Source organism: Sus scrofa, chromosome 15 (genome assembly GCF_054392235.1).
Source record: "Sus scrofa isolate SSC_HxYL_T2T_F1_AM1 chromosome 15, Sscrofa_HxYL_maternal_Yorkshire_Landrace_v2.0, whole genome shotgun sequence".
NCBI classification, from domain to species: Eukaryota; Metazoa; Chordata; class Mammalia; order Artiodactyla; family Suidae; genus Sus; species Sus scrofa.
This window is the reverse complement of record NC_139397.1, coordinates 54,242,416-54,264,596: the sequence shown is the minus strand read 5'-3', so window position 1 is coordinate 54,264,596 and position 22,181 is coordinate 54,242,416. Positions and strand designations below refer to the sequence as shown.

Below are 22,181 nucleotides of genomic sequence, written 5' to 3'. Positions count from 1 at the left end.
AAATGCAAATCAAAACTACCATGAGATACCACTTCACCCCAGTCAGAATGGCCATCATTAATAAGTCCACAAATAACAAATGCTCAATGGGGTGTGGAGAAAAGGGAACCCTCTTGCACCGCTGGTGGGAATATAAACTGGTACAACCACTATGGGGAACAGTATGAAGGTACCTTAGAAAATTATACATAGAACCACCATATGACCCAGCAATCCCACTTTTGGGCATATATCCAGACAAAATTCTACTTAAAAAAGACACATGTTCCCGCATGTTCATTGCAGCACTATTCACAACAGCCAAGACATGGAATCAACCCAAATGTCCACTGATAGATGATTGGATCAGGAAGATGTGTTATATATACACAATGGAATACTACTTGGCCATAAAAAAGAACAAAATAATGCCATTTGTAGCAACATGGATGGAACTAGAGACTCTCATTCTGAGTGAAGTTAGTCAGAAAGAGAAAGACAAATACCATATGATATCACTTATATCTGGAATCTACATTGTGCCATACATTGGCACAAAGGAACCTTTCCACAAAAAAGAAAATCATGGACTTGGAGAATAGACTTGTGGTTGCCAAGGGGGAAGGGGAGAGAGTGGGAGGCACTGGGAGCTTGGGGTAAATAGATGCAGAATATTGTCTTCAGGATGGATTTGCAATGGGAACCTGCTGTGTAGCACTAGGAACTCTGTCTAGTCAATTGCGATGGAACACATAATGTAAGAAAAAAGAATGTATACATGTATGTGTAATTGGGTCACCATTCTGTGCAGTAGAAAAAATATATAAAGAAAAAAAAATTGGAAAGGAAGAAGTACAACTGTCAACTATTAATAAATGGCATGATATTACATATAGAAAGCCCTAAAGACTCCACCAGAAACTATTAGAACTGATAAATGAATTTAATAAAGCTGCAAGATACAAAATCAATATTCAGAAATCCATTGAATTTCTATACATTTATAACAGACTATAAGAGAAATTAAGAAAACAATCCCATTTGCATCCAAAATATTAAGTAACTAGGAGTAAATTTAACCAAGGAGGCAAAAGATATATACCTATACATTAGTGTACAAGACATTGATGATGAAAATTGAACATACTACAACAAAATGGAAAGATATACCATGGTCATAGACTGGGGGAACTTATATTGTTAGAGATACCCATACTACCCAGAGCAATCTAGATTCAATGCAATCCCTATCAAAGGATCAAGGGTATTTTTTGTAGAACTGGAGCAAATAATCCTAAAATTTGTATGGAGTCACAAATCACCCCAAATAGCTAAAGCTTCTCCTAGACTTAGACAATGTGTAATCACATACATCCACCACCATTAAAGTATCATAGAGAAATTTCATTGCTTTAGAAATCATTTTTACTGTTTCTAGTTATCCATCCCTCCTTACTATACCCTGGCAACCACCAATCCTTTTAATGTCTCCATGGTTTTACCTTTTCCAGAATGTCATAACTTGGAATCACACACATATAGCTCTTTCAGTTTGGCTTCTTTCACTTAGTAACTCTAAGATTCCACTGTGTCTTTTCATGGCTCTATAGCTCACTGCTTTTCAGCACTAAAATATGTTCCACTGTATGGAAGTAATATAGGTTATTTATTCATTCACATTCTGAATAATGTCTTGATTGCTTCCAAGTTTTATTGCTGCTGCAAATATCTGTATGCAGGTTTTTATGTGCATATACGTTTACAATACCTTTTGGGTAAATAGCAAGAACCATGATTATTGAATTGCATGGTAAAAATACATTCAATTTCATAAGAAACCACCAAAATGTCTACCAAAGCGGCTGTACTATTTCACATTTTCACCAACAATGTATGAGAATGTCTGCTGTTCCATATCCTCTAGCATTTAGTTTTATCAGTGTCGATTTTCCTTGCTAGTATATGTGTAGCGGTATCTCATTTTAATTCGCATTGCCCTGATGGCATAGGATGTGAAGCATCTTTTTATATGCTTATTTTCTATTTGTATATCTTCTTCTTTGGTGAAGTACCTAAGTTGTTTTGCCCAATTATTAATCAGGCTGTTTGTTTACTTACTGTTGACTTTATGGGTGTTTTGGTATATTTTGAATGATAGATGTAACTTGATCAAATATTTTATCCCAATCTGACTTATATTCTTTCAATTTTTTTTTGCAGAGTAGTATTTGATTTTACGTCTACCTAAATATTTCTTTTATAGGTTGTATCTTTTATATTTCATCTAAAAATATCACTATACCCAAGATAATCCAGGATTTCTCCTATATAGACCTCTAGGAGTTTCCTTGTTTTATTCTTTACATAAATAAATTATCCATTTAAATTGATTTTTGTGATGAGCATAAGGTCTGTATCTCAATTTACTATTTTGCATGTGGATATTCTATTGTTCAAGTATCTTTTATTGAAAAACTATATTTGTTCCATTGTATTGCCTTTGCTCATTTGTCAAAGATCAGTTGACTATACTTATGGGGATCTATTTCTGGGTTCTCAGTTTTGTTCCTCTGATCTACTTGTTCAGTCTTTTACCTATAACAGTACACTGTCTTGATTATTGTAGCTCAATAGTAAGTCTTACTCTTCCAACTTTGTTCTTCTCCTTCAATATTAGGCTGGCCTTCTGTGTCTTTTGATTCTCTATATAAAAAATTAAGAATCTGTTTGTAGATTTCCATACAATGACTTGATGACATTTTGTTTGAGATTGCATTTAATCTATAGATCAGTTCAGCAAGAACTGACATCTTGACAATAAGTCTTTTAATCCACAATCATAGACTGTTTCTCCATTGGTTCTGTCCATAAGAATTTTGGAGTTTTCCTCATGTAGATCTTGTACATATTTCATTAGATTTATACCCAAGTAATTTTTGGAGGTGAAAATGTAAATAGTATCATGTTAATTTCAAACTCCATTCCTTTTTGGGGCATAGGAAAGCATTTGACTTTTGATTATTAATTAACTGTGCACGCTGCAACCTTGCTATAATGGCTTATTAGGTCCACAGGTTTCTTAGCAATATCTTTATATTATCTAGATAGGTAAAGATAGACAATGATGCCTGATATGAAGAATTCATAATTTGTGTTCCCTCACTATTAATTAGCTTCGCTATTGGCTCATAAATTTTATTGCTCTTTGCAAAGTAACATCCCTTGACTTCATTGTTTTTTCTTTACGATGTCCTGATTTCAATTGACTTATTTATGCTCTAATTGCTTTATAAGGGGGCAAGACTATGGAGAAAGCAACGAGGTGCACCCACACCAAAGAAGAGCCAGCAACAACCTGCTGGGTTTCCCTGCAGCTCTTAAAGGGATAATGGAGACCCAGAGGCTTCCAGGGGCCCCAGATGTGTAGGCATGGTGTCCAATTGCCAGGAGGCCATCTGCAGGGCAAAGGTACACATATTATTTGGACCTCCTGACATAAGCTAAAGAGGACATTGCTGCTAAAAAAAAATTCAGAGCCATAGTTTTTGCCAGGTTGTTTGGTGTGAATTAAACAAATACAAGCAGACTTGCCATTTGCTCCCCAGGGGAAAGCAAACCAAGGAAAGACCTGGAAGTCAGGTGTTCCCCCCTCAGCTATCTATCACAGCCTTTGGAAGTTTAGAACTAGGACCTGGACAAGGGAAAAGGAAAAAAATCTTGAGACAGGATCATGTCTACACTGGAATTGTTTAAACTGAGATGACATGGAAATGATAAGATTGGACTGAAAAAAAGGAAAGGATACAAACCAATATGAACACGTCTTGGAAGCTGAGAGCTCAGGCTGTTCAAAAATCATCCTTTAGATTTTAACTATTTTTAAAATGGCATTAAAAACAGCAATTCTAAACATACTAGGGAAAAAAAAAAAAAGAGGGTGCTCTGGAGTATTTTAAAATGGTTCTTTTTCCCCTGCCCCACCAGAAACCTGAAATCTTTTTTTTCTCAGATATTTACTATGGGAATCTGGTCAAGCTCCAGGTAGCAAATCTCACAATATTGTGTGCCCCCAAAGTTTATATGCCTTAAACTTGTCTATATTGTGCCTTCAGAACTTCATCAATTACAGATCAGATTTCCTACCCAGCACTTGCTCCTGTTGCTGTTCCTGCCTCAGAGTATCTGTTCCAGTAAGCTATGACTCTATATTTCTCTCGCTCTTTCTCTCTGCATTATCACTGGCAGTGGTTTACTCTATGTGCTCTTTCCTTATGGATCCAAGAAGAATTGTGGATTTTTCAGTTTCTTCTGCTTTTTGTATATTGTTAGGACATCATGGGAAACTTGTGAGCTCCTTACATGCAAAACTGTAAACTCTGTCAAATAATTTTAATATTTATTGATATTTGCTATTGAAAATAGTTGAAAAATTTGCTTTCCTTTTTTTAGGGCCATACCTGCAGCATGTGGAAGTTCCCAGGCAAAGGGTTGTATCAGAGCTGTAGCTGCTCGCCTATGTCACAGGCACAGCAACACCAGATCCAAGCGGCCCCTGACCTACACCACAGCTTAAGGCAATGCCAGATCCTTAACCCACTGAGCAAGGCCAGGGATCAAACCTGCATTCTCATGAATACTAGCAGGATTATTTGCATACTTAATAATTACTTGAATGCTTACATAATTGCTTCTGTAACTAAAGAAAATATACAAATATATGAGATTGTTCCTAACACATACATTTTTAAAATTGATGTATAACCATTTATAAATTTTTATTTGTGATTTATTTAATTGGGGAAAAGTGTGTTACAGAGCAACATGCCATTGAAAAATTGGTCACTATGTTTTAGTTCCTGTTCAGGCTATATTTTCAACTAGGTATAGATTAGTAAGGTATTTGCATTGTATAGACAATTTTCTATATGGGATATACAGTTTGATTTATTTATTTTAGGGGCAAGAGTTTATATAACTTTTGTGAACATCGAAAATAGATACAGCCATAAAACAAGGGAAATTATTATTCTAAGACATCAGAAACAACTTTCAACCAGTAAATATTTATAATGATATAATGAATGCTACATTTGCATTTAGCTGTCAACCAAGAGAAAAAGAAAATCTCTTTCAGAAGTTTGAAAATACAATAGCTTTGTCTGTAAGTTTGGGAAAACCCTTCAATTTTTAAACTTATCTTTTATATGATTCTGTTGGTATGGGAAGCTGTTACTCTCATTATAATATGTTGCATCAACTCTCAAATGAACCAATTATCATTGAACTTCCAGAAATATTGTTATATAGGTGTTGTGGGCTAACATGTGTTCCTATAAAAGTCTCAAATTTGAAGCCATAACCCCCATCCTCAGAATTTGACTACATTTGGAGAGAGAGCCTTTAAAGATGTAATTAGGTTAAAACCTAAGTTTACGTCCTTAGGATGGGCACTAATCCAATGTGGCTGGTGTCTTTACAGGAATAGGAGATTTGGACACATGGAGATGGAAGGGGCCTGGAGGCACAAAAAGATCATGTGAGGACACAACAAGAAGGTGGCCCCCTGCAAGTCAAGGAGAGAGGCTTTAGAGGAAACCAAACCTGCTGACGCCTTGATATTAGACTACTAGTCTCCACAACAGTTAGAAAATAAATTTCTGTTGTTTAAACACCTAGTCTGTCATACTTTGTTATGGCAGTCCTAAAAACTTGTACAGTAGGTATCACGCAGGAAGAACGTAGATGGAGGATTCACTCAGAATAAGTGATGACATGCTGTTCTTTTAAATTCTCTTTAAAAATGAAGGGAAAATAAAGATATTCTAAAAGATCCAAGGAATAAGTAAATGAACAACAAATTATGTATTTAAAAACTCAAGTATGTTTTCAAGAAGAAAATGGTTCCACATGGAAATATAGAAATTCAAAAAGCAATGAAAAACCCTGAAAATGGTAACAATCATGGATAAAGTTGAAACTGACTCTGCTAAACAACAACTGCCAAGTTCCTATAAAGTCCAATAATATGGACCTCAATAGACATGTTCATGATAATGCAACAGTTGAGAAAGGAGTAAATAGAGCTTAATGGTTTGAAGGTGTCATTCGTATTATGGGAAGTGGTAAAAAGAGTAATTTACTTTAGTCTAAAAACACTAAAATCTTGTTCTAATCTTTATGGTAAAGGGTAAAAGAATAGTAAAAGAATGAATAAAAGAGTAAGGCAGTAGAGTGCAAAATGAAATACTAAAATATTTTCAGTTAATTAAATGAAGACAGCAAGTGAGATAAAAGGAACTGAGAAGAGATGGGTTAAAGAGCAAAGAAAGAGTAAAATAAATGGCATCAGGTATACCAATAAATATAAAGGAATTAAATGTGCCAAATAAAACACCAAGATCATCAAAACAATTTGCTGCTAAAAACACTTAAATATATGGACTCAGACAGGTTAAAGGTAAAGAGATGGAAAAAGGAATACCATACAAGTATTACCAAAAAGAAAGTGGATCTATTTACACTAATATAATAAATTCAACTTAAAAGTTGAAAATGCCATTACTAAAGAAAAATAAGCATATTCATATTGTAAATATGTACGGTTGAATGACTGTACTGATGACCTCAACTGTGCCCCTCTCCCTGTATCCATAGCTTTTGAAATCCATGGAAATAAACAGTTGTAATATATTTTCTCACTTGTTTTAGTGAAAAAACAAATAGCAGACTGAGCACAAGCAAAGTCTTGATGAAGTACTTGTATGTTTTTTTTTCCCTCTTGCTTCTCTGTAGTAGCTGAGAGAATGTAACTGAGATATCCATTCGCAAGGATTTAGAGACATGTATATAAAAGAAATACTTGGAAGAAATGGGTTAATCTCATCAAGCCTGTCATTGACGAGCCAACAATCAGACAACTTAGAAAAAAGGAGGGGGGGAATGTGGATGAACAGAAAAAATCTGCAGAGTAAGCGAGCCAACCCCCAGCTACCTTGCAGAATTTAACAGAAAAGAGAACAGGAGAATCAGTCAGCTTGTAGACACATAAGAAATAATAAATTATTTTTAAAAGTCATGATGTTTGGAGATGATTTGTTATTCACCATTATTATGTAAAACAGATAACTGATATATAAGTTGCTAATAGAAACATGGTGCTGTCATAAAGTCTATGCTATGGAATTGACTTTGGTACCAACAACAGATAGAAGCTGAAAAAAAAATCCCTGGAAAACAAAATGATAGCAAAGGCAAGAAAACTTGAAAATTGTAGGAAGTTTAAGATGAAGTACCTCTGTTGTGCAATAGTAAAACAATCATAAGACTATCACTTGCATTAAACTATAAAATACAAAAAACAATGTGCCTTATGAACATTTAGATTTAAAAAAATCCTCTATGAAATATCGAAAACAGTTTGCTCTTAACAGCTACATACGATAAGCTTCTATGAGAAAGAGGTCAAATAGAAAAGATAAAGCGGAACTTACAGAAAATAGACAACAAAGAAAACTTGAAGAGTTTGATATGAAAGTATCATCTCCAAAATTTCTAGGTGCCAAAATATTCCCAAAGGGAAATATAGTGTGGAGTTGAATATCAAACCAAGGATGTGGCAGTAAAAGGCTTGTGAATTAAGGCTATGTGTAGGATATTATCTCAGCTAGAAAATCTCGGCTTCTGCAATCTTAAGATTACAACAGTAACAAAGCCGCAAATGAATTTATCCAGGGGAGAGGCATATAAATTTTTGAGGGAATTATAGTAATAGATTTTGGTAAATGATGTGTTATATAATCACATTTATAGAAAACATACTAAGTTCCTAAGAGAATTGAATTGAAAAATTCTTCCATCCTGGACTAAAATGAACTGATATTGTTAGAAATGGGAAAAAAAAAAAAGCTGTATCACATCATTCTGCAGAGTGAGGATTAAAAATATTAATAAAATCTCAAATTCCCCAGCATCTTTTTCAGAAGTGGTCAAGAAGTGAAACAAAAAATTTTTCGTGTTCAAAATACCAGAGACAAAAGATGTCCAAAAGGTGAGGGGCAGGGCGGTTGAGGACCTACCCTTACCCATTATAATAAGGCAAAAATGAAGAACATTCTTCAAACTTGGGGTATTTGCCATGATTTCCCAAGTGAGATTTCAGAATAATATTAATACAGTGACTGCTACACGTCCATTACCCCTACTCTTGAGTAGGAAATGCTACTGCCCTTATCTTTCCCTTGTTGCACTATTAAGAATGGGGTAAATAGATGACTTCTTTTTTGTCAAAAATTCTATAAGACATGAAGAACCATGTACAAAGAGTCATATGTTGATTTCATATAGATCACAAAATCTTGGATTGTGAACTTGAGGCAAATGAATGAAACTCTGAGGAAAACTTGAAGAGTATTGATCACATTTATCCCATGGAAGATTCGTAAATAATTGTGTCCAAGCAGTCATCTGTGGTTGACTGCATTGACTGCCTAGCATCTTCAGCTCTATTTGTACACCTGCTTTTTGTCCTATGACTTTATCTTTTTTTCATTAAATATGTGGTGTCTATTGCCCCACACCTTAAATATAAGCTTTTCCACAATCATTGTTGGTCTTCAATGTATTGCCTTTCAGTTCTAAATTCCCCCAGGACCTTCTCTGCAATAATGAACCATACATTGTAATTATTTCTATTTCATAGTGAGTACAATGCTCTGTCATCAGAGGTCCCTCAAAGGACAATATAGAAATGTAAGGTTTGTCTTCTAAGTGTGAATGTTCTAAATTTTTACTTTTTTTGCTTCTGCTTCATAGTCTGTGATCACAAGTATGGGGACATCTGGTCCAGTGAGTCTCTGCCGGTGTCACAGAGTAGCAGTTCCTCTGTGATTGTATGACTCTGGTCTGACCCTGGTGACTTCTTAGGGCCCCCTTAATGCACAGACTGCATGCTCCAGGGCTAACAGCCATGGCAGTGCTTCAACTCCCTCTCTGTGCCTACTCATGAGTCCTACATTGAGGGTATATCACCTGCATTGCCTGCATTCACAGTGGAGGTTTACTCTCCAAATAACTCTGCTTGTTCCTGATACAGACACTGTTATCTCCTGATACAAACACTGCATGTTTTTAGCCTTATGCCCACAGAAGCTTGCTGTGCAAATTCCTACCAGGCTAGGCTTGACTGCACCTTGGAAGTTTGTTTCCATAGACTCTCCTGACATAGAAACCCTGTGCTTCACACTTCATGCAAAGAATGGTGCCGTGACACCTCTATGTGCCTATTTACCAACCATGATTCTTCTTTGCCCTAAGGGCCATTTTTCATGGCCTCTTCTACATGGATACTGTGTGCTCCCTTCTTCACAACTATAGGACCTCTCAAAACCCACTGCAAGCCTACCCACCAGGTTTGACTCCCCTGTACATTCAAGGATATCACCTGAATGCCAGAAAACTGGCCTAGCTCTGGCAGAAGGAATCTAGGGTATATCTCTGCCAACAAGTGGGAAGAAGCCACACTTTCTCTAAAGGATTTGACCCTTAGCCTTAGAAAGAGTATCCTCCCTTTCCAATTTCGTTCTTCCTTAAGGACTCTCCTAAACCTCTAGATATCCATTAGTTATCTATTCTTTTTATAGATTGCTCTCCTAATATAGTTTCTTATTTTTATTAAATTTTTCCTGTTTAAACAGAAAAATTTGTCTTCTGATTGGTCCCAGAATGATACACCTGCATTGCCTAAGAGGACATTAGCAGATTTCTTACCAGCAGATTTTTCACCAGCAGATTTTTCTTACTGTTATGTGCTTCAATTTCCTCTTGTTCCCCTGTAGCTATAATTGGAATATTCCATGAAAGCTAGCAAGATTAAGGAATAGAAATGTAAGCATGAAAAGCACATTGAGGAGGGTAAAGTTTTCACATAACTTACAAGGGAGCTGAGCCAAAATCAGCAGAATTGGCCTAGGTGACCCACGGCTGATTGTAGAGACAACAATGAGCCCAATTTTGACCATAAATTTTGTCCTATCCATATATGTATTAGAAATATATCCTTACTGTTTGGAGCCATTAGGTTTGGGGCAGTTCTTTATGCAAGAATACAGTGGCAAAAGATAGAGGACATAAAGGCCAGTGTATATGGGAATCCCAAATCCTAATGCCACAATCTTAACTTTGTATGTCACAAATAACCTAAAATGAATTAAGCAATAGTAAACAAAATTAAAGAGGAAATTTCAAAACCTCCAACTTTACATGGTTTAATGTAATCAGAAAGATTCAGAAACCACAAAGAAAAAGACAAACTCAATATAAATTGACAAAAGAAAAAAATGGGAACAGATATTTAACTAAAGACTATCAAAACATACGCAAAGTTGCTCAGCACTATTAGTCATGCATGAATGGCAAAGTAAAAGCATAACACCATCCTATTGCAGGTATGTCATAATGGCTAAAGAAAAAAAGACCAACTATACAATTTCAGTTACTTCAGAACCTAGTGGACTAAAACCTCAATTTTCTATCTCATCATTTCATGTTTTAAGAATTCTGTGAGTGTCTGTTGTGGCACAGAGGAAATGAATCCAACTAGGAACCATGAGGTTGCAGGTTCAATCCTTGGCCTCACTCAATGGGTTAAGGATCCAGTGTTGCTGAGACTGCATGCTCCAGGTGTAGTTTGCAGACACAACTTGGATCTGGCATTGCTGTGCCTGTGGGTAGGCTGGCAGTTGTATCTCCCATTAGACCCCTAACCTGGGAGCCTCTATATGTAGCAGGTGCAGCCTTAAAAAGACAAAAAAAGAGAATTCTAGCAGCTTTTGGGGGGATTTTTGTTATCTGTGTTGACTGAAGGGACTCTAGTAGCTGAGCTGGTAGGAAATGCTCAAGACAACTTCATTCATGTGACTGGCATAGAAGGCTGGGATTAACTGATATTGTTACCCAGACCTCCTTAGCATGATGGTCCAAGGGTGGTCAGATCACTTACATAGTAGCTCAGGGTTCCAAATGAGCTTTCAAGATGCTGCAAAGGAACCTGCAATGCTTCCTATTATTAACTAGCTTTGGACATTCCAGAACCTCACTTCTGTTGTAATCTACTGACCAAGGAATTCATCTAGGCCAGCGGCCAGCCCTGATTCTAGAGGAAGGCATTAGATTCCACCTCTCAACAGAAGAGTGATCCAAGAATTGCTAGCCATTATTAATCTATACGATTAGCCATTATTAAACTACACAAGTATTTGTAAAGAAGGTAAATACTGGTTGATAGTAATGGAAAAATGTACATCCAGTTTTGAAAAAATGAGAGTATGTTCTAAACTAATCCATATGCTTATTCAAACATAGAGCAATTATACACCTAGATAATTAACTATATGTAAACATAGGTTCTCCAAAAGGTAGGTATTAAAATGATAATTATAGTACTATTTTGCCTTGAATATGAGAATACAAGAATATCCTTTAATAGTAAAATGAAGGACCTAAAAGGTAAACTCCTAAAGAGGTATGTGACAAACTACAATCTCCCATCCGACATGTTTTTTTTTTTCTTTTTTTCTTTTTCTTTCTTTCTTTTATTTGGATCACCAAGCATGTGGAAGTTCCAGGGGCCAGGGATGGAATCCCTGCCTCAGCAGCATGACAACACCAGATACTTAACCCAGTGAGCCACCAGAGAACTCCAAACATGCTCTTAAAATAAGATTTTGAAAACTTTATTTCAAAGAGGTGAGATGTACATCACCCCCCTTGAATCTAGGTGGAGTGATGGTTAAAGTGATATGTGAATTTTGAAGCTAAGTCAAGAAACAACAATGACTTCCTATTTGATTCTCCCGGGATGCTCACTGTTAGAACCGAGCACAGGATCATAAGGGAGTCCAAGTAGTGCCTTGGGAGACCAGCCTGGAGAGGAATGCACCTTGGTTGAGTCCAGAGCTGCCGGCTTATGCCAACATGCCCAAGGCATGGATGATGGGACCTGAAAGCAGGTAGAGGCCTAAAGTTTTTCTGAGAAAAGTCTTAGTGAGATCCCAAAAGACCTCAGGGAGGCTCTTAGTGAAGACAGAGGAAGGATATATATATTGGAAGGTGGAGAGAGGTACCATGTTATGCCACGGCTGGATTTTCAGTTACACTGCCCCCTGCAGGAACGTAGAAGGAGGACAAGAACCCACTGAGCTGGATGACCAGGCTGAGAAGATTTTCAAGTAGAATATTTGAAGGGCCAACTGTATCCTCTCATGTTAGGATAAAATGTGAGAAGAGAGCCATGACTTACCAGGTATTTAAACATGAAAAAGGCAGGACATATGGAGTTGTAATATAAAATTGTTTCTCATTTCTAGCTTCTCCTCATGGCAAAATACTCTCAAACTATGAATCTTCAAGACATTATCCCACAGTTGCCTTTCAGCGCAAGGCAGAGAGAAGCATATGGCTGCTTGTTTTGTTTGATATATATATAGATATTAAAATCTACACAGATATATCTATTTATGTCTCACATATACACATGTATATCATATATGACATGTAAAAGACATAATAATAGTAGTTTATAACACAGCAAGAATCACTGGAGAACTATGGTATATTTACACAATATACTATTACTATAAGAGAATGAAAATGGCAAACTCTATAGATACCAAAAAAAGGATAAGGATTAACTTTAGGAACAAAAAGTGTGTACAAGGTATGCATCATTTTTAATGTTTAAAAGTGGACAGAATCACTTCAATTTTAGAATTCATAATAGTGGTTTCTCTTGGAGGTAGTAAAGATTGGTAGGGATACAAGATGAATTTTCGTTATCCTAGGTATGTTCTGTTTCTTGACCTGAGTGTTATTTATATAAGTGATCTCATTTTTTAAGATTTTATCAAGGTATACACTTATGATCTGTGCCCTTGCTGTATGTGTGTTATGCTGTGTCTGTCAGGATCCAGCCTTGAGAACAGGCAAAGTGGTTAAAGTTTCCTAGGGTTTCTAGCTTTGTCTGGAAGACCGCAAAAGTAACTGAATTAGGAGTTCCCATTGTGGCTTAGGGGAAACAAATCTGACTAGTATCCATGAGGATGCAGGTTCGATCCCTGGCCTTGCTCATTATGTTAAGGATCTGGCGTTGCCATGAGCTGTGGTGAGGGTTGCAGATGCGGCTTGGATCTGATGATGCTGTGGCTCAGATTTGACTCCTAACCTGGGAACCTTCATATGCTATCGGTGCAGCCCTAAAAAGAAAAAAAAAAGTACAGAATTATATTACACTACAATAATGTAACAACAATGCCAGGTTGCATGCTGTACTCTGGAAGGTAACCACTAAAAGAGGAAATAACCACTAGCAGGAGAATATATCATTAACAATCTGATAACTGAAAAACTCAAATAAATATGGTAAACACAATATTGGTTCTAAGAAGGCAAGAGAACAGGCAACACATAACAGCTCTGACCAAGAGAGTAAGGCTAAGTCATATGCCAGTAACTCCTTGATTCTAAGTGACTTAAATTAGGCCCAAGAAAAATACAACATATTTGAGGGTAAAACAGCCTCGCTAATCACCCTGATCCAGGTTTGTGACAGTCTCTCTCCTAAAACTAGGACAATGTGGATTGGGGGTGGTAACCATAAGACATTTAGTTTTAATGGAAAAGAGGCTGGACATCCCTCTGCCTCTTTTGGGTTCAAAGAAATTACTCCCTGAATTCTTCCTGTGCCTTTCAATTAGTTACTTTGATTACTTTATACTTCTGTTTACCTCACATGTAAAAGACATAATAATAGTATCTACAGGATAGGTTTTAAGAAGATTAACTGAAGAACATTCTTAGCAAGCCATCAGGTAACTCCTACCAATAGGGATCACATGGTGACTATATTAACTGTTATTTATTTTATTTTTATTATAGTTGATTTTCAGTGTTGTGTCAGTTTCTGCTGTACAGCATAGTGAACCAGGCATATACATATATATATATATATACATATATGTATATATATGTATGTATATATACACACACATTCTTTTTCTTTTTTTTTTTTTTTTTTTTTTGGTCTTTTTGCTATTTCTTGGGCCGCTCCCGCGGCATATGGAGATTCCCAGGCTAGGGGTCCAATCAGAGCTGTAGCCACCAGCCTACACCAGAACCACAGCAATGCGGGATCCGAGTCGCGTCTGCAACCTACACCACAGCTCACGGCAACGCCGGATCGTTAACCCACTGAGCAAGGGCAGGGATCGAACCCGCAACCTCATGGTTCCTAGTCGGATTCGTTTCCACTGCGCCATGACGGGAACTCCCATTCTTTTTCTTATACTGTCTTCCATCATGTTCTATTCCAAGAGACTGTCTATAGTTTCCTGTGCTGTACAGGAGGACCTCACTGCTTATCCATTCTAAACCTAATACTTTGCATTTAGCAACACCAAACTCCCCTGCCCATCCCACTTCCTCTCCCCTCCTCCTTGGCAACCACAAATAAATGTCGGTGAGGGTGTGGAGAAAAAGGAACCCTCTTTCACTGTTGGTGCGAATATAAATTGGTAATAACCACTATGGAAAACAGAACGGAGATAACTCCAAAAACTAAATATACAACTACCATATGATCCATCAATCCCACTCTTGAGCATATATCCAGACACAACTTTCATTCAAAAAGATACATGCAACTGTATGTTCATTGCAACCCTATTTGCAATAGCCAAGACATGGAAACAACCTAAATGTCCATCAGCAGATGAATGGATTAAGAAGATGTGGTACATATATGCAATTTCTACTGAGCCATAAAAAGAACAAAATAATGTCATTTGCAGCAACATGGGTGGAACTAAAGATTCTCATACTAAGTGAAGTAAGACAAAAGAAGAAAGAAAAATATCATATGGTATCACTTATATGTGGAATCAAAAATATGGCACAAATGAACCTAACTACAAAAGAGAAACAAACTCCTTTTATCTTTTTATTTATTTATTTATTTATTTTAGCATTTTTGGCCACACCCATGGCAGGCAAAAATTGCTGGGCCAGGGATTGAACTCAAGCCACAACAGTGTTAACACTGCATCTTTAAGCACTAGGCCATCAGGGAGCTCCTATTAGTGTTATTTCTATATCTAAAGGGATTCAAAGCTTACTAGAAATAACGGTAGCTAAAATCCTGAGTTCATAATTTTGATTTGTCTCTAATTATCTAGATAGTCTTGCCAAGGAATTTTTCCTTTCCTTTTAAAATGTAGAATACATGTAGCTATATCGCTAATTGCATTTGTGCCTGTCCTGGAATGCTGTGACTGTGAATAATACTCTTGGGTGATATTTCCATTCCCTCAGTACGCTGAAGACACTGTTTCATTGTCCTTTTTTTCCCTCTTTTTCTTTTTAGGGCCACAACACAGCATGTGGAGTTTTTTAGGCTAGGGGTCGAATCAGAGCTGCAGCTGTCAGTCACAGCCACAGCCATGGCAATGTGGGTCAGAGCCACATCTGCGATCTACATGACAGCTCATGGCAATGCTGGATCACCAACCCATTAAGTGAGGCCAGGGATCAAACCTGTATTCTCATGGATACGAGCTGGGTTCATTACTGCTGAGCCCCAGTGGGAACTCCTCATTGTCTTCTGACTTGGACTATTACTGTGGAGAAGCTAAAAACCAGGCTAATTTTTCCTGCCTTTAGTTGATACTTTTTGGTGTGATTATCTAAAAAATTTTATTTTTATCTTTGAAGTTCAATAGCTTTACTTCAGGCTATCCAGGGCCTTTGTTAGAATACCTTGGCTCTTTGTTAAGTGCCCTTTAGCAGAGTCCATTTCAATCAATTTCGTGGCATATCCTCTTCCTGTAGAAGGACACCATCAGGCGTCAGATAATTTCCTGAATCTAATATATGGATCTGGAGTCTATTTGTTGGAAAGAATCAATTTATCACGTATCATTTTCTAGCTATAAGTTTCTCCTCTTCTTCAGTCAGAGTTAGGAAAAGAAAATGTGCCCATTCAGTTTGTTCTTCTAAACTCTTGAAGATGTTAATGGAAATTTCTTAGGGTTTTATCATTTGGCCAGGATAGCTTATAGAGGAAGAAGGCAGTTTAAGGAACTATGACTCCTTGTTGCTTTTCCTACAAGATTCAAATTAAGTTAATTTTGTTTTATCCCTTGACTTGAAGTTTTGAACATGATTTCATTAAAGTATAACTCATTCCTTCTTTTGTTCATGGAAATTTTGTTTTTTTATTTGTTTATCAGGTTTTACTAGTTTTTATTCAATTTCATCAGGATTTAGATGAGGTTCACTACCGTACTTGTATTCTTAGGTACAGTTGACCAAGAAGGCAATTCAGAATATATAGGAGAAATACAAATATATATATGTAATATATATTTATTTATTTAAAGGAGAAAACAGACTTGGAAAGGCCTAGATGAACCTAAGAACTTTCAAGAAGTCAAGAAAGAAACTTGAAAAAGTGAATGAATCTAATAAGAACTGAAAAATATGAGGGAATTTTGTTGTTTTTTGTTTTTTAGGGCTGCACCTGTTGTGTATGAAGGTTCCCAGGTTAGGCGTCCAATCGGAGCTACCGATTCCAGCCTACACCACAGCCACAGCAGCGTGGGATCTGAGCCACATCTGCGATCTAAACCACAGCTCATGGCAATGCTGGATCCTTAACCCACTGAGCAAGAGGGATCAAACCCACAACCTCATGGTTCCTAGTCAGATTCGTTTCCATTATACCACAAGAGGAATTCCAAGGGGGAAATTTTTTGAATGTAGCAAAAGAAAAAGATAATCAAGAATTAAGTGTATTTTGTGCAAGCATAAAAAATCATCAGACTCATGATTGCTGATCTTATAACCTCAGCAAATGTATATAAGTAACTATTTTCTAGTGCACACTGTTTATGGAGTGGATGAACTTAATGGATTTTCCAAAGTGACATCAACAACTGAGATGAAATTTCTAAGTATTTTGTAGCACCACTAGAAAAAAGAGTTGAAATATTCAACAACTACCAATGCTCCAGAGTACATCTGCCCATTTAAGAACACTGATTACCAAAGAATTAAAATAGAACTTTTAAACTGTTAAAATCTTAATTACATGTTTACCCTTGAACCCAATGGCTACTGAATGTATAGTTTTGATTAGAATTTTTAAAACATGAATAGTTCTTTCAGCATCATGATTAGTATTCTTAATTCTGGTTAATGCTATTAAACATGAAACATAATATCCATTAAAGTACTTGATTTGCTTTTTGTTTTCTTTTTAGGGCCACACCTGGGCCATATGGAAGTTCCCAGGCCAGAGGTCTAATTGGAGCTGTAGCTGCTGACCTACGCTAGAGCCAGAGCAACACCAGATCTGAGCTGCATCTGTGACCTGTGCCACAGCTTGTGGCAATGCCGGATCCTTAACACACTGAGCAAGGCCAGGGACTGAACCTGCATCCTCATGGAGATTATGTCAGGTTCTTAACCTGCTGAACCACAATGGAAACTCCGTGATTTCTGTTTTTATCTTCAGTGACCCAGGAGGCTAACCCCTAAAGTTCTTTGCAATTGGGTATTTCTGCCTCCTGGCTGTGTGATAAGAAGGAAGAGAGAGGGAGGCATGTCTTCTCTTTGGACAACTGTTTGTCTTGGAGCAGTCATTGCCTCCCCTAGAGGCAGGAAGCCAGCTTCCACCAGTTCACCTGGAAGTCTAGGGCTCCTCAACTCCAACTCTGAGTTCAAGTAACACTATTTCACCTCCTGTTCCTTTATGCTTGGGAGTGGTAACATCTTCCCAAGGGTGGTGCTAAGTTCTGGGTGCCTTTTTGAAGCCTCCCGTGTTCCTTTATTCCTGCTCAAACCATAGTAAACAGCCCTCTCGTTCTGCTTGTACTTTTTTGGTGAATTTGGTTTCCTGCCTAAACCCTGACAAATACGTCATTATAATGCCAACTGTTAATAATTAACAACTCATGATTTTATTTGCTACCTTATATATAATTCATATATTTATACATGCAACAAATATAAATAGCATATATATAAATAATACACTTAGGAAAAGCCTCTATTATAAATAAACTGCTGTTGCATCTAGTGGTTAGTTAATCTCTGCTGGTTAAATAAAATAGAAAGAAAGGAATAATTTTGAAGACACTTCCTAGAGTTTGCTTTGCACATGTTCAGCTTTGTTCAGAGATAGTAACTGACAATGTCTTGCATCGATTAAAGCCATTCCATCAAACCTGAGTGTAAAGGCAGACCATCAGCCGACCATATGGGTAGTCTCACCAGTACAAACTCTGTTGTGTAATGAGGTTCTATGTCTTATAAACTTTTAAGACTATTTTTTTAAAGAGAAGTTTTAGGTTCACACCACAATTAGCCGAAGGTGCAGAGATTTCCCTTATGCCCCTCTTCCACACATGCCCAGACTCCTCCACATGAAAATCCCACCTCAAAATGATACATTCATTACAATGGATGAGCCTACAGTGACATCTTTATCCCCGAAAGTTCATAATGTACATTACAGTTCTCTCTTGTTGCATATTCCATGGGTTTGAACAAATGTGTTTTAACATGTATCCATCATCATGATACAGAGTATTTCCACCGCCTTAAAAATCCTTTAGGAGTTCCCGCTGTGATGCAGCAGAAATGAATTCAACTAGCACCCATGAGGATATGGGTTTGATCCCTGATCTTGCTCAGTGGGTTAAAGATCCTGTGCTGCTATGGCTGTGGTGTAGGCTGGCAGCTGCATCTCTGATTTGACCCCTAGCCTGAGAACTTCCAAGTGCTGCAGGTGTGACCCTAAAAAAAGAGCAAAAAAAAAAAATCCTCTATACTCTGCCTATGTACCCCCTTCCTACTTCTGACACCATTATCTCTTCACTGTCTCCAAAATGTTGCCTTTTCCAGAACATCATATAATTGGAATCATACAGTATACAGCCTTTTCACATTGTATTTTTTTAACTTAGTAGTATATATTTCCTCCATGTTTTTTCATAGCTTGATAGCTTATGTCTTTTTAGTTACTTATATACTTTTAACATCAATCACAAAAATGCCAGCAATATAACTCTGAAGAGGCCTTGCCATTCTTAGCATCAGAGATGCTTCGATATTGCCAGCTATCAAGGTAGCTTGACATCGATGGATTCTGGCTTTGGAGTCCACAGGTTGGGGTGAAATCATGCCCTATCAAGCCATGTGACTTTAGCCAACCATAGAATTTCTCTTGATTAGAATGATTAGAACCTGGCGTTGGAGTCCACATGCTTGTGGTGAAATCATGCCCTATCAAGCTGGGTGATTTTGGCCAACCACAGAATTTCTCTTGATTCAGTCCATCCATAAACATGGAATTAAACGATACAACAGAGAGTGGCTGTAGCAAATAAATTCTACAAGAGCACATGGAATAGAGTTTGGAAAAGATTAAGCACCAGTATTATATTAATGTATATAATGTATACATGGGATAAAGAAAGGTATCTGACAAACATTCCTGAACTTCAATAATAGATATCTGGAAAGAAGTAATTTTAATGATTATTCCTATTATTATCCTATGACTTCCCCAATTTTGGCTTTGGTTTAAATAATGTTCTTTTTTTTTTTTTTTTTGGTCTTTTGTCTTTTTAGGGCTGCACCCAAAGCACATGGAGATTCCCAGGTTAGGGGTCCAATCAGAGATACAGCTGCCAGCCTACACCACAACCATAGCAACACAGGATCTGAGCCATGTCTGCAACCTACACCACAGCTCATGACAACGCCAGACACTTAGCCCACTGAGTGAGGCCAAGAATTTAACCTACATCCTCATGGATGCTACTCAGATTCATTTGCACTGAGCCATGACGGGAACTCCTGAATAATATTCTTATAATCTTGCTGGCATGAAGGTCGGGCAATAGCACCAGAGCCACTCAAGAGGCTGAGAACTAAGGCACCGAGCCTTAGCTCCTTGTAGTAATGTGTCTGTCCTATAATTCTGCACTGGAGACATAACATAAAAAGTTACTAACCAGTGGTACATTAAATACAGGATTCAAGAGGAAGAATCTCACATAGATGGTGTTGTGTTAGCAGAACTGACAGTTTGATCAATTCTTTGAATACTAACATTGGAATGAGCAAGACTAACTGATATGATAACTAGAAGATACAGGGAATAGGTGACTACAGAGAAGAAATAAGTATCTTTTGTCTATGTTATAAAGTAATCACTGACAAGGTTGGCTTTCTTCTATAGCTGCAAAAAATCTAAAGTTGATAAGACAAAGATGCCTGCCAATGTTTACCTTTACCATAGTGTTTTAGTAAATTACAAACTATAAGTTGGTCTATTTGAATTTCAGATGGAAATCTTCAAAATAAGATTAAAATTAAAAATAAAGTTTTAATATGACCTTTTTTTTAATATAGCAATAAGGTCATGGTAAGGTTAAATCAGGAGAAATATTGTTAAGGAATTAAAATGATAAACCCTTAAAGAAATTTGCCTTAACATTTAAGAAAGGAAGTGCTAATAAAAGTGAAGTACAGAACAGTGATTCAAAATAAGATTTACCAAAACTTCAGGAAAACAGAAGGAAATAAATTATAAAATGTTGAAAATATAAGAAAGTTTCTAAATCAGTAACAACAAAAAAAAAAACAGTGAGATTTTTAACAGACTATAATTTAAAAAACTTACAAATGGACTACTACACAAGAAAGCACATTTGTTTAAATGTCATTTGGGTGCTTTTTTTTTGTCATGAATGGCTGCTGGGTGCTATTCACAAATACTTGATCTCTCTCTAAGCTGTGCCTCTCATGGGAAAATGTTTAATTTATTTTCAAATCAACTCCCTTCAGGATGGTTGTTTATCTCCCATTTCCTTTCCCCCAAAGATAACTCAGCTTGAGTGGCTATTTTTGCTAAATTACACATCTCCTTAGGCATTGCTTGTTTATTTCTAAATGGTCTTTCTCTAGGGTGATGTATGGAACATTTGCTTTGTCTATAATAAAGAATGGCTATGTTTTATTAATGAGTAGTGCATGTTAGTATGGAAAAGCCATACACAAAAAGTAATTGATTCTGAAATTTGTACATATAGAAATATTTTTATGTTTTTGTGCTTTAATTTGAATCTATAACATTTACTTCTTTAAACTGTAAACTCTTTCATTACTAAAACCAAAAAAAGGAACATATCCCCCTACTTACAAGCTTTTCAAAACTGTTTTCATACTGCAGCAAACAGTACTTTACAGAGATAATAGTTCTTCTACAGAGGCCATTTCACATGCTGGTAGAATGATATCCAACACAGTTTCATAATGTTTGAGTGTATTGGTAAATGACAATTTAAAATACTATGTTGTTCAAAACGTCACCCCTAAAAAATTCTCCAACTAATTCCCTTGTGCTATTTTATCTCATAGAAAATCAGGAAAATCAGGTGGAATAAATCAAGGTATGAAAAACTAGTTTAAAAGATATCAACACATATTCTGTAACTGAACAGGTGATTCAGCCTAAATTTTCTGCACTCATTGCATAATCTAACACTAGTCTTCTTTCACAATGAGATAGAGTTTAATGATCTGACTGCCATCCACCAGATTCCATTTTAACATGGCTCCTGTGTATCTGGATAATTGATTTTAAAAGATTCTTGGCACCTGTTCACCAACCCCTGCTTCCCTATTAAATTGTGATTTCTATTGACATTTTCCTGGGTTCTTCTACTCTGGCTAACCAATTTGAAGTTAACACATCAGGTTACTCTGAGCCAAAAGTTTATATCAAATTAAAGTCTAGTATAATCTCTACTTATATTTACGAGTCATCTCATCCATTCATCATTTTCTACCAGCTCTCTCCAACCTAATTCTTAACAACTTCCCAGAATATTATATTATTCTTTTCTACAGAAGAGGTCTATAAAACTAGTAATCTTCAGATAAAGATCTCAAAAATGAGTACTAAAAAAAATTAGTTGAAGAAAATACTAAGTATGTAATATAAATTTTCCTAAATATTATTTCAGATGATATTAAAATAACTATGTAAACTGATGAGTAAATGTCAATTCTAAGAGTATGTAACTTTCTTTATATATTATAGCTAATTATATAACAGCTAAAGTTTAAAATCTGCCAACATG

At 36.5% G+C, this 22,181-nt stretch overlaps 1 long non-coding RNA gene across 3 annotated transcripts in view; it reads right to left on the bottom strand.

Annotated features, from left to right (window-relative positions):
* Window positions 1-22,181, bottom strand: part of LOC110257172 (uncharacterized) — a 207,761-nt gene that overhangs the window by 48,242 nt on the left and 137,338 nt on the right. Inside the window, exon 8 of one of the 3 annotated variants that reach the window (XR_014829789.1) lies at window positions 9,745-9,837. The exons of the other annotated variants lie outside the window; for them this stretch is intronic. This is a non-coding gene — a long non-coding RNA (uncharacterized LOC110257172). The remainder of the gene's footprint in view (window positions 1-9,744; window positions 9,838-22,181) is intronic. 3 annotated transcript variants of the gene reach the window in all.